The following is a 13763-nucleotide window of genomic DNA, read 5'->3' on the forward strand; positions in this document are numbered from 1 at the left end:
GTCGTTACGAGTATTTTGACTTCCACGATTCTAAATTCGTATCTTTAAAAATAGTATAATAATAACTCGACTTGTTATATCAAAAATACAACACATGATTCATACCAAGATCTCCATTACACGCTGCTTTTGATATAAAATATTGTTAGACTCCGTTGCCTTCTCTTTCACCTGCATCTTCGAATTTGAGATTCTTACGAAGTTCCTCTTGGGGTAATTGATACCTTAGAGTCTTCATATTTCCTTTCATAAGACACTGTTTCAATTTCAAAAAGGTACATTACACGTGAAGTGGAACATTTTTTACAGTAACATTTCAAAGTTCTCTAAAACATTAATACGTTTGTAATCTTTAACAATATTTAAACATGTTTCAAAGAATTTAAAATATATTTTTTTCATAGACTATATTCTATTTGTCCACTTTGCGGATAAATTTTTAAAAATACCAACACTTCAAAATTGAACGTAGTCGCGACCAGGCGATTTATACCTGCCACTGTTATCTAAGGTACGTGACCGCCGTAAGGTCTCAAACAAGGATTTAACGGTAGCTCAATAAGGACAGAAGAATCTTTGTTAATGGGAATTAACTGTGGGAAATATTTCTCTGGCACTATTTACGTTCCAAGTCACCACGAACTTTCGTCATTGGTTCGTAAACATATTTACCTTTTAGGGTGGGAATTTCTTGGCCTGTCAGTCATTTTTGTTAGTATTACGATTACAGTCGAAACGCGTACACGTCTTCAATCTCGCTACGGAAACTTAAAATGACGTAGAAATTTTGTAATAGTGAAAGACAAGCGTTAAAAAGATATTAAACGTGTTGCAAAACTGTCGAAATCTTCAGGCGAGCATTAAGAGACACGGAAGTCAAGTTACAGTACAATAAAACAATCGAACAAACAGGTACAGAACAATTTTAGATATATTAATAATAATAGTACGTCAATGTATTCTTAACTAGCTGCACCGATTCGAGTATTAGAAACTAAAACTGACTTTTTCGAACTTCTTATTTTATAGTAATCACATCGATTCGATTGTTTATTTTATACATTGTTCGTTGCGTTATATAACGCGTAATAACATTCAAACCCAACGTCGTTTCCCGTTTCAGCCATCGCTTTGTGTACGCGTATTCTGTGTTGATTGTCGTTAATATCATAATATGATTTACCATCGCGTTGCATCGTTGTAACACCTTTCTGTTCGTTTGAAGCAACGTTTCGACGCGATCTGTTCTTTCGTCCCTTTGGAATTCCTACGATACGTGACCGTATTTCGTGATAAAGAAATTCGCGGACATAGCGAACGACGCGTGCTCTATTTCCAGTCGAAATTAAGAAAATCTTGAATCAGTTTGACAACGCGAAATTAAATTTGAGCCCAGCCGCGGGAGCACGCGTGCAATGCAGATCCACGTTCTTAGGTGGAATTAACGTTTTCATACAGATTTATTTGCTTTCAACCTACGGACACTGAACAAATGTCGCCTCTATTCATTCCAGTATTTCCACGGTGAATTCATTCGATAAGTTGTATGTCGTACCGGAAAATACTGGCAAATAATAAATGGAAGCAAATAAAATGCAATAGAAATTTGTTAGTAGGTCTTGAAACTAAAATTATAATTTCAGAACTCAATCACAGAATGAGTCATTTTTCGGAAATCATTTTAAAGATATTCTATGTTCCAAGTTAAATCAATGCAACCGTATAGAATAAAATTTTAGCAAAAGTGCTAGATCATTTTTGAGAAAAATAACTTGGAAAATCCGTCGGGTACACGCACACATTACAGAGAATTAGTGTAGCAAATCTTCTTACGAGCCAGATCTCGCTCGTCTGCGTTTACAGCTACCCGCCTGTTTAGAATAGGTTTGTGTACGAAGCTAAAACATATACTTTTCCCGAAGATTTATTAGCGTAGAAATTGTTAAAATTGTTGGGCATGTTGCCTCACGTATGGCTCACCTTTATGAAGTAAATTATCGTGTACGTTTTGTAGAGTATTTTGTGTCTATAACTCTTTGGAAGCTGAAATAGTACCTTGCCACTGGCACCATTTGTAAACACGAATAAGGGGAATAGGGTTTGTAACGAGATTTACTAATCCTCAGTCTAATGGACGTGTGCTCGACGGATTTCCAAAGTCGTTTTTCTAAAAATTTACACATATCTCCGAAATCCTACTCACTTTCGAGAAAAAAATTCTTTACAGAAAATATAATGTTTTTATAAAAAATCATGACTTTTGGACGGATTAGAGGATTTTTATGTTTCAAAAAGCAAACAACGCGTATTTTGGTGATAAATATTTAGAAATTCCAAGAATGTTGGAAATGTTCATTCCATTCTTAGACATCCTGTAATTCGATAAATTCCCTCTCTGTTTTTCTCTATTCAAAATTACGATAATGCAATATCATTAGGCATTTGCATTTGGGGGTCTGCATAATTCTATGCAAAACAACGTCACGATGTTCGTGGAACGAACGTATCTTCGTTTATTAAAAATGATCATTGATTCAGGGAGCAAAGAACGCGAGATACGATAGTACGGTCGCTGAAGATGAAAGTCGATGATCGTGCACGATTTTGAGACAGTCTGAACGTTTAGGGCGATCCCTCTAGGGCACAGGTATGGGGCCACTGTCTTTAAAAACGAACTCATCCGGCGCCGTTCGTAACTCTACAGGGCTGCGTTTGAATAGCTAATGTTGCGTGTGCGATGCAACCGTGGCGGCACTTCTCTGTCCCTCGTTCCACTCGGTGTGTGCGTGTATGTTTGCGTATGTCTTTCTCCCTCGTGCTCTGTGTGTCGGTCTTTCTTCTGCATCTCTCGCAGAAAAACGTACGCGCGAATGCGTTTCGCTGGTCGACAGTGTGTATACAGCTCTTTTTAAATAGAATGGCCGATAGACGGTCAGATTTTTCGAGTACTATCCGCAAGCATAATTTATCAACCCATTAAGACTAAAAAAATATTTTCCTACTACTATTCAAATTTATTTGAACGTCGACTGATTTTGTATGTGTGAAATTATGAATAATTTTGTTCACATATTTTCTATAGTATAGATTTTGATTAGAGAAAATAATTCTTGTTAAATGGAATATTTGTAGAAATTTATAGTGTAGTTGCGGCATTACGATGAATTATATATAGACGTTATTGAAACTCTCGTATTATATAATATTGCAAATTTATTGCGTGTATGTGGACTTTTGTGACTAATTGTACATGCAGTAAGTATTATTTGCACAAGAATTATGCGATCCCAGACTACAGTTGAGCAATGACTTCGTAGCTTGGTAGTATATGATCATAATATTTAAACGATCAAACAGACTCAAAGAGTACATCAATATTGCGTAGAACAGTGAACATTATTACTTAACAATACTCAGTACTTAAAATTCTTTTCACGTAAAAAGACTACTTAATGTAGAAAATTGTAAAGAAACGTTAAAAAATGGTTAGTTCAAACTTTTTAGCAGAAGTTTAAATTGGAGCACTGGGAAAACTTAGGTAACGCAGTCAAAATTAGTTTGTCGGTTATATAAGCTTATATACAACTCCAACAATTTTTAAAAAATAATCTACAAGATATCCCATCTCCCTAAGAGAAAAATGAAATCATGGAATGTGCAGTGCCTTTTATCTCGATGCGACAAGGGGATACGTACCCCCTTAAACGAACGAAGGATGATAAACCGACGTCCAATTTCTGAACGATCGCATCCTCGCGTGGCCTTCCCGCAACGAAAGAACCATAGCCACTTGGCTCGTTTTATCCTATCTGCACTGGCTAATATACCTAACCTAACGGTCGTGTCCTTCGACCACGCAGGAGCCCAGACCGCCTCGTTCGCCCTCGCAGGATCTTGTGTTCAGCTAAACACGCGATCCAATGCAGACTGCGCCACGCCGATACCCCTCCGAGACCCGCAAATGGGACCCATTCATTTACGCTATTTCGCTGCTTCTGCTATCTCGCAGCAACGATCGATTTTAGAGGCAAAAGGAGAGAGCTGTTTGCTCCAGTTACGAAATGTTCCGAGGAAAGAGGCACACGTTACGCGTCGTGCGTATATGCGTTTATTATAATGTTACAGCGCGTTAGGTGTGTTACCGCTGCCCATCGTTATTATCCTTATTACCGGTGGACCGTGAGGTGTGTAAAATTACTACCGGGGGAAATCGGTTTGGACTGCTCGTTATTTTTCATATTTTTATCCTTAAGCAATCAAAGAATCACGGTACTTCATTTTAATCATAATAAAACAGTTTACTTTGACTCGATTGAAAACAATTTCGTCCTTTTTTTTTTGCTCGACGTATGGAAATAAACGAATAAACGTGGAGATTGTTAATATTGCTCTTTCTTCCATTTATTATCTTCGTGCGTGTCCAGAAACAAAAGTAAAAGTTGGAATATAGTCATATATTTTCAAATCGAAGATAAATTCTGGTTTAATGCTTTTAAATAGATTCGATAAGTCAGAATAGGACGAGGTTCGAAAACTTAGTTACCGCGGGTTATCGATTTGTAATATTCAGAGTTGCTCGTGGTTGTACGCTGTTCGTTCGACGAATTTTTATTTTACTTTCCGCTCCGTTTAGAATAATTTTAATTATGGATTTCCTCGTGGTATCTTGGTTAGGGAAATTGGTATTGTTGAAAATATTTGTTGCGTTAAGTTAATATTTTTGGTTCGTTCTGGTTGAGGAATGTTGTACCTTCCTAATGCGAATAATTTTCGTGTAACGAGCGCACGGCGTTTCATAATGCAAGGAATTGCAGGAAGCTGTCGAAGAACAGGAAACATGCAGCCGTTGGATTTCGAGTTTTACCTTTTTGCTAATTAAAAATTGCTGTTACGATCGCTGCGTTTATTTTCGAAATTCATTCTTTTACATTTCGTTTATCGATAGAACTTTTTACGGATCTCGTTACATTTTCGTGTTGTTATATTTTTAAAATAATTTCTAGAAATCAAATTAAAATGTTCGTTGATAACTTAGTCGAACCGATGATAACCATAAACAAACGGTCGAAACGTTTATAATAAACTATATCGATTTATGCTCTAACGAACTACGTTATTTCCTTTTTTCTTTTCAAGCAGCATTCGCTGTATATTTTTCCGCACATTTGCAATTATACCGAAATAATTTAAAGTTTGTTCTGGTCTGAATAAATCCAGAAATAGCTACGATATTAAGTATGATAACGCGTCGAACTCTTATATGATCAAAATTGACGTAAGAACAAGAAGTAGCAATGTAACGTTCTGCCTGTGTGATTTATTGTCCGTGGTGAATTTTTTCATCCGCTCACTGCGTCGAATTATAATTAAAATGCACCGCAACGCGTCGTTTTATCTAGATACGAGATTAAAGCCTCGGCTGTGCCGATGAATTAATTAAGCAATCACTTCGAACTGAATTGAGATTTAACTATACGCGGCGTGGTGTAACACATCTCAGTGACAGACAGGTGAAAAGCTGTACCTTCAATTCTATTAACCTATAAGTAGGTGTTATTAACACGTGTCAGCCGTGAACATAATCAATTTAATCGCCTCGGATTACTCAAGTACCCAGTGTCGACACAGCTTCGTCGAGTTGTCTTGTCTTGATAACAAAAAATTCTCTTCCTGCATCATTGTATTATATTCCACTTCCCTATTTTCGTCCATCGAAACGGCGAACATAATTTGCCAATTACATTACCAGCCCACTATCGTGATATTAATGTATTATTAATCGCTAACTCGTGAAATATCAATTTACGCGAAAGTAAATACAAACCTGTTTACGAAAGTAAGTGATATTCTGTTTCAAGTTTAATTTAATTATGTTTTTCACTCGAGGCGATACGAGAACATGTTTCGTACGCAATTTAAACAGTTTCAAGAAAAATATTCTGACAAATTCAAGGAAATTATTTTAATTTAAATAAAGTAATATTAAAACGATCTGTCGCGTTCGTTTCTCTTAATTTCGAAAGTTTTCAACTCGATGCTCGAAAAGAAAATTAATACGATTTTCATTTACGATCGAAGTTAATAATGTATGAGAATAACATCTCGAGTGTATCGCGTTCTTTGTATAAAAATTTAATTGAAGAGTTAATTGAACAATTTCGTGAAACTGACAGCATTCGAATAGAAAAATCTACGAGTCCAGAAATTGTAATAGACAAAATAAATGGAAGAAATGTTTGAAGATCGCGTTTATCGAAATTAATTTAATAACCGACATGTATTTTAAGGAAGTCTGATCGTCAACTCCTGTGAAATTATGTATGCTTCGTTTTAGGAATCCATATGTCCATGATCGAAAATAGCCTTGTAAATAATATCGCGAATGTTTCGTGTTGACAGCATAGCTTTCTCAAATTTTCCACAGCTCGATTGAATCTTTTACCGCATTGTTCCTTGGCGCGTATCGTTCAGCATGCCAGGTCAAACTGCGTGATCGATACCTGGCTGAAAACAGTTGCCAAACTTGTCGGGAATATAACGCCAGATAGGTTTAATGCTCGACGAATGGTTCTATTTAGCGAACAGACACGATACCATTATGCTTTCTTCAGGATATACAGGGCGATCCATTGTCGGTGATATAACCGAATGAATATTCATATAGACAAGTCGAACGTTGTTTGAGTTAGTTTGAACCTCTTTACTCCAACTTAACCCATTAAGTATCGTTGTCATATTTGTGGGATATTAATCCTTCGAACCCAATTTTATTTTCTTTCCTACTACTTTTTCCAATCCTATTTATTATTTTATATAATATAAACAAGCGTAAGACCTAGAACTGTTATGCCTAATCAATGTTATTTAGTTCCAATCTTTTACCACGTGTTTTCTATTTGTACTGCATAAATTTTATTTTAGTTTTTAGTCGTTAATAATCAACCTTACGAGTGGTAATAATGGTGAATCTTGGAATTATACGTGGACAAAACTGTGTCAATAGTTTTTATTAATCTTGTTAATATATAATAAGTGATCATGGGATCGTAAATCGTAATTTTTCTGCAGATGAAATATCCTCAAAATTTATCTTGATTTCAACATTAACGATCGCAGTACCTTCCTAATAGGTCGAAAAGTAAAAAGAGCATGAAAGGCAATTTCTTCGTTCTTAATATTCGTCTTATTATGGCACGCAGAATCACCGTCTAAAAGATTGCCCACCTGTAGGTAAACACACTGTATAAAGCATAATAAAGCATAATTCTTACTTTCGTCCGCGAGCAAATATTTTGTCCGCAGGATTATTAAAGTTACACGGCTGTCGACGAACAGTGTTCTTACGAAGAGAAGGCACGGTTCAAGGTTCCCTCGTCATCCTTGAACGTAATTCGTGTAATTAACTCAAAGTGCGTCAACGTCTTTCGAAAGATTTTCGGTGCTTCAACCTTACGTCGAGCGCAGTGATTTTTTAGTCGAATTCATTGCAATATCTCATTCACAATAATATTATAAAATCCTGTAATACGCTATACAACATTTTATCATAAATTAGTGGTTAATAATTATTCTATTTACGTAATGGGTTTGTAAACTACTAGCGACTACTGATAATAACGATATAATTACAGAAATTGTTTTTCTACATACTAAAATTATACTGTACTACATTTTCGAGCTAGTTAAATAGTATATTCCTTAGATTACTAGAAGTAGAAAATAGTCTTCGGTGTACATTTCCAATGTATTTTAAAACTTCATATTTTGAGTCAGTTTATACTAGAGTTATGACATTGGCCCAGTTGCACAAATGTTTCTATATAATATACAAAGTTTGAAACAATCGATAGCGAATCACATTTTGATTCTTGTTCGCTTGGATGAACGATTTTACACATACTTGGCCACCGTTAATTTATACGTTAAGCCTTAAATGCGACCTTGAACGATTATAATTATTGCAGGGACAAAAAGGCCCGCGGGGGGCTGAGCATTCTGCGTGCGGGACAGCCTAATGGTATTTTTGCGTTCTAAAAGCCGCAAAAACTAGACGGCAGCCGCGTCGGGGGAAGCTTTCGTCCATTCCTCCTATCCCTCGTCTGATCTTTCCTTTTTCTTCCTCGGGCCGTTTCACGCACGCACGACCTTTAATCTGAGAAACGAAAGTCCTTCGGCTGAACCGCTCGAGGAAATGCCAGCCTGCGTGAATTCGCTTTCGCGTGATTTGTGGTCTCCCAACGAATGACGAATCATCCACTCTGACGTTACAGCGAGGACGAAAAGGTCCCACGGGACCGAATCGGTCGAGCGATGTCTGTCGCGTAGGCAAATGTTCCAATAACTGACCAACTTAATGCACCGGGGCTGTGTATCGCGTTAAAAAAATTTTTCATCCTATGTACAACAAATGAAAATTTCAATAGATACAGGGTGTTCGGCAACCCCTGGGAAAAATTTTAATGGGATATTCTAGAGGCCAAAATAAGACGAAAATCAAGAATACCAATTTGTTGATGAAGGCTTCGTTAAACAGTTATCAACGTTTAAAGCTCCGACCGTACTGAATTTTTTTCTTGAAAATGCGCAAGATTTCGGGGGTATGTCTATTCACCAAAAATGATTGTAATTGACCCCTGCAATCGAAAATAATTTTTCCAGAACGTTTTGAAATATTTTATTTTCGTCGAAAAATTTAGGCACCTACCCCCTGTCGATTTTTCTTAAAAATTCGTTTTTCATTTTTAGTAGTTTTGTTTGACGCCCTACAGAAAAGTTGTCTAATACTTTTTTGTAGGTACCCATGAGCTCTACTTCAGAAAAAAGTTTCATTGAAATATATTCGCTATTGTAGGAGTTATAGCTGTTTGAAAATTGGACCATTTTTATGGGGTTTTTCTCATTTTGCGGGGTCAAGGACCAACTTTTCGAATATTTTTGCGATTTGTACATATTCTACACCAAAATACGCGTAGTTTGCTTTTTTAAACATTAAAATCGTCCAATCCGTTCAGAAGTTATGACGTTTTAAAGATTCGCATGAAAATTCGGGCAGACATTTCTGGCCAGAAATTAGATTTTCGGTAAGGAATTTTTTTCTCGAAACTGAGTAGGATTTCGGGGGTATGTCTATTGACCAAAAATGCTTGCAATTGATCCCTGCAACTAAAAATAATTTTTCCAAGACGATTCGAAAGTCTTTTTTTTTCACCCAAAACTTTCAGCACTTACTCGAATTTTTTTCTCGAAAGTGGGTAGGATTTCGGAAGTATATGTATTCACCAAAAATGATTGTAATTGACCCCCACAACCGAAAATAATTTTTCCAGAACGATTTGAAATTTTTGAATTTAATTGTTAATAACTTTTTAACGAAGCCTCCATCAACAAATTGGTATTCTTGATTTTCGTCTTATTTTAGCCTCTAGAATCCTCTATTAAAATTTTTCCCATGGATGGCCGAACACCCTGTATATTTGTGCCAAAGAAGTGACCCAATGTTTAAATTTCAATGTCCCCCCGCGTGTATAAGAAATATTTAGAGTCAGAGTTGCGAGGATTGGACCCGGTTAGAATATATTTTTATCGTGGGTTCGAAATTTCCCGGCTGGACGAGCACAGGGAAGAAATTGGATAGGAAAACTGGTAAATTGACGTGTTCTCCGGTAAACCATGACACCTATCGTGCGTTAAGTTCCTCAAGGTTCCCGCGGCAAAAAGCGGAAACACGGTGAAATCGTTTGCACACCTTAATAGTTGCATAATTTAATTCGTTCGCGGAATACGAGTGGCGGCGGGGCGTCTCTCGCGCGCGAGTTTTGCAACGCTCGAACAGAAAATCTTTACGGCCGCGTTATTTATCTTGGTTTTATTGCGAGTAAAACGGTTCCGCGGTGTAATTTTTTTTCATTCGACGGATCCGTTGGTTCGAAAATGCATTCTCTTGCGTATATTTCTTCAAAGCGCGACGCGTTCGTTTTTCTTTACGCGATCGTGCAGGAAACTTTCGAGCTCGTTCGGACACGACGACTGTATCGCTTTTGTGCGGAGTGTCGGTATCGCGAATGAACGACAGAAACAAAAAAAAAAGTTTTTTAAATAAATTGATAAAGTTGCAAGTATGAATAGTGGGAGAGATCGACGAACGAAGGGTCGATGGTAATCCAAGAAAATGGGATTACTATTCAATGTTCACTATTGAACGCGACGTTGACACCAGGTGAAAAAGCGGAATTATAAATCACTCTTTTGTCTTTAACGTTCGCGTACGGGGAAAAAGAATGTGGCTGCAACTAAGTAAAGACCGAATTGAATAACTCGTGTCCGCGGTTGCGGGTAATATTTAACCGCGCTTCGCGTTGCAACTTGTATGCATTTTATTCACGTGCATAAATCAGTTTATTCCTTCCATATTTTTAACACGCTTCGAAACTTCGGGAAGACCAGACAATTTATGTTTTTCCATGCTTTGTCTATTAACTCCGGGTTCGACACGGATCTATGGTCGCGCGAAACAACAGAAACGAAATTTTGACGAACGGCTATGGTTTTTAGCGGCTGACCCCACCTCGATTCCTTTTGTCGAGAAGAGAGAATGAACTTGGTTGCAACAATGTGGAGTTTTGTATTTTTTTCGTATATATTCGTGGAATGAGTCGCTATTAAATCGTACTTCGATATCTCTTGACGTTTTAGATTTTATTTTAACCCCGTGGGCGTTACGGGAGCTTATAAGCGGAGGATCGATCGATGTGGTAAAATAGTAGAAGTGCTGTATATTGATAAAATCGTTACAATATCGATAATACACTGACTTCGAACGAGGCGTGTTTCACGTCTGAAATCCTGTTTAATTATCAAAATAATGATCCACTGATTGCCAGGATTTCATGCGATAGAATTTTGTTTCAACGGGTAGCAATTTTAGTACAATCGTTGTAGATACAGTAACAGATAGGTTTGGAAGAAAGTTAAACAGATAGTTATTACATTTTGATAACAATAATAATTATATTATTTTCAATAATATATTAATAAATATTATTGAAAATAATTAAAAATTTAAGCTGGGGAAGAGTTTTAATGAAAACTCCATTGATCAAACAAGCGAAAATGCTAGAAGTACCATGTTTACCAAATATGTATAAAATTCAACGATTGAAATTCGCTCGTAAAAATATGAATTGATTGGAATAAAGTAAACTTTTATCGTGTCCGTATACGATTTATTTTCAAGTTTTTTATTAAATTCCAGTTAAAATTTATAATTTTTTTAAATTACTTAAAGCTACAAAAGGAAATTCAATTTTAAAGGGTTGGATAGTTTTTAGATTATGGAGTGCAAAAGGAAAAAACCTTTTTTGGAGCTAGAACAGTAAAACGTCGCTTATTAAAACAATGATTAACTGAAATATTGATCTAGGAAAAGTCTATTATCGGAAAAATTGATTACTAAAAGAGATGATGCGTAAATTCTGATCTACTATTAAAATGTTTGAATTTATGAATAATATTGTTACTCTGTTCAGTCATGCAAATTGCATCTGCTTTTCAAACGCTGTACTTGCCTTTTAAACCTTTTCATTCGTACTCATTAATTTATTGTACGAAAATACGTTTATCGGAAACGTTTTTGTCTCCCTACTATTTCCAATAATCGATCTCTCACCGTTTATTTTTATTTACCAGTATTAATATCGGTAAATATTTCCATGCAAACATTCTTTCGCGTAATAAGAGTTTATTGAATTTACATTTCGACTCGTGTATTGTCTCGTTCAGAACCCGTAAACAATTTAAAACATGAAATGGCAAAAAGAATATAAAACGATCGGTTAATTTGTAAAAACATCATGTAAATAACGTTGAAATAAATTGAAAATACTATTTAACCAAATTCTCCATCGATTCAGAGGTTCGAACATTTCCTAAAATCGTATCTGATCGAACAAATTCCAAATAAAATTAATAAACTCTGATTATTCCAAGCGTGCGAAAGTTTAATTTTGTTCTATGGTTCCATAATTTCTGGCACAAGGTTCCCACGGACGATCTAAAATTTCAAAAAAATTACCGATGAAAGAATTATTTTGATTCGAAGTCCCGCGCTTTGAAGTACCGTCGAACGACGAAGGGTTAATGAATGTATCCGAACGACCGAAGCCAAACGAAGAAAAAAAGCGGCAAGGGAAGCTCGGCTCAACCTGGGGGGATACTTTTTTACGCGACGAACAATTTCACGTCGCTGATACAAAGAGGCGTCTATGATGCGAGGAAGAACCGATTCGAATCGGTTCGCGCTCCGCCACCGCGTCCAGAAAACGGACCGATCTTTCCGAAGGCTACTGAATCCGCGTGCCCGAGACTAATCGATTGCGAAAAACCTGCTCGGACCGGTTTCGCGGTTCCGCAAAGTTAAGGAAATTGCGGGATAGATCGGCCACGCATATAGAACGACTCGCAGATGTCTCACGCTTGGAAAACGTCTGCTGTACAATGCCGGATGCGTGGGAGGGGTTACAGGGATCCCATTAACCACAAAGATTAACGAAATTATAATCACTTCGAACGACTTCTCTATTCGTTGACAAATATCGAAATTTTTATTCATTATTTCTAGGAAGGGGTTCTTAAATTTTCAAACTCTTTTGTTAGCTCCCCCCTTTGATCTTCTAGATCCAAAAAAAATTTCGAACCTTAAGTTAAACATCTCCAATATAATTTCCCATTGAACGATTAGAAATTACCGAATTACCATGTTACAAGCGTAATTTGTAACTTTTATCAATAGATTACGAGATGATAAAATGATGTATGGCTTTCGAAATCTGTGGCGTTACCCGGATCCCCGTTGGTTTCGTAGATTTATTTCGGCGATGTAACGTTCGCTAGGAAAGAAAGGATGTCACGATAAATTGAAACCATTACCAGTTCTCCCTGTTACCGTAACGACCCATTAATTCATATCGCTTGGTGGGCCAAAAGTGGGCCACGTAATTAGAAAATGAATTAATTTAATTAACGAAACGTGCATTACCGAAATTAACGTCGAATATATCAGAAATCGATACGCCTGTAGCCGCGCAGGGTTACCTACCAGAACTTCACCAATCAGATAATTGACACCAGATTATTGTTGTCGTGTATCGCATGGTGCTGAACGCTGTTCGCGTGTAATCATTGGTGACGGTTCACTGGTGCGAATCGAGATTTTTACCGTGGCGTCGTTTCCCTTCGGTTTTTCAAGGACTCATAATCTCCGCGGCACGGACGCAACCTGGTCCGCCGCGCACCGGCAATTAAACACAATTTATTAACACGCTCTTAAATTACACGCGGACCGCCGTAATTGTTTTTTAACGCGGTATACTCGTTTGGAAACAGAAAAAATAATGTTCGTACGAATTTTCTGCAACGAGAGCATAACCACGAATTATGTGGGATTTTAATACAAGACCACGGTGCCTACATTTGCCACACTTTGACACTTCTTAACGTTGAACATAAACTCTGAAACTTGATCTTATTACCGTTCTAATCGTTCAGGGAATTTTTGCGATTTTTATGTTATATTCGCTACACTTTGACATTTTTTAACGTTGAAAATTCGAATACAGTCGAGCAAAGTAAAAACATCGTTCGTCAGTCGAGACTTGGTAAAACTATTAATTTGAGAAATGTAGCCGAGGATTTCTTTTCACGAGTACGTTATGAATGTTTTTAAATCGTAAGGGAATGCAATAAGAATACCAAAGGAAGAGAAACCC

Source organism: Colletes latitarsis, chromosome 9, assembly GCF_051014445.1.
Source record: "Colletes latitarsis isolate SP2378_abdomen chromosome 9, iyColLati1, whole genome shotgun sequence".
Taxonomy (NCBI): Eukaryota; Metazoa; Arthropoda; class Insecta; order Hymenoptera; family Colletidae; genus Colletes; species Colletes latitarsis.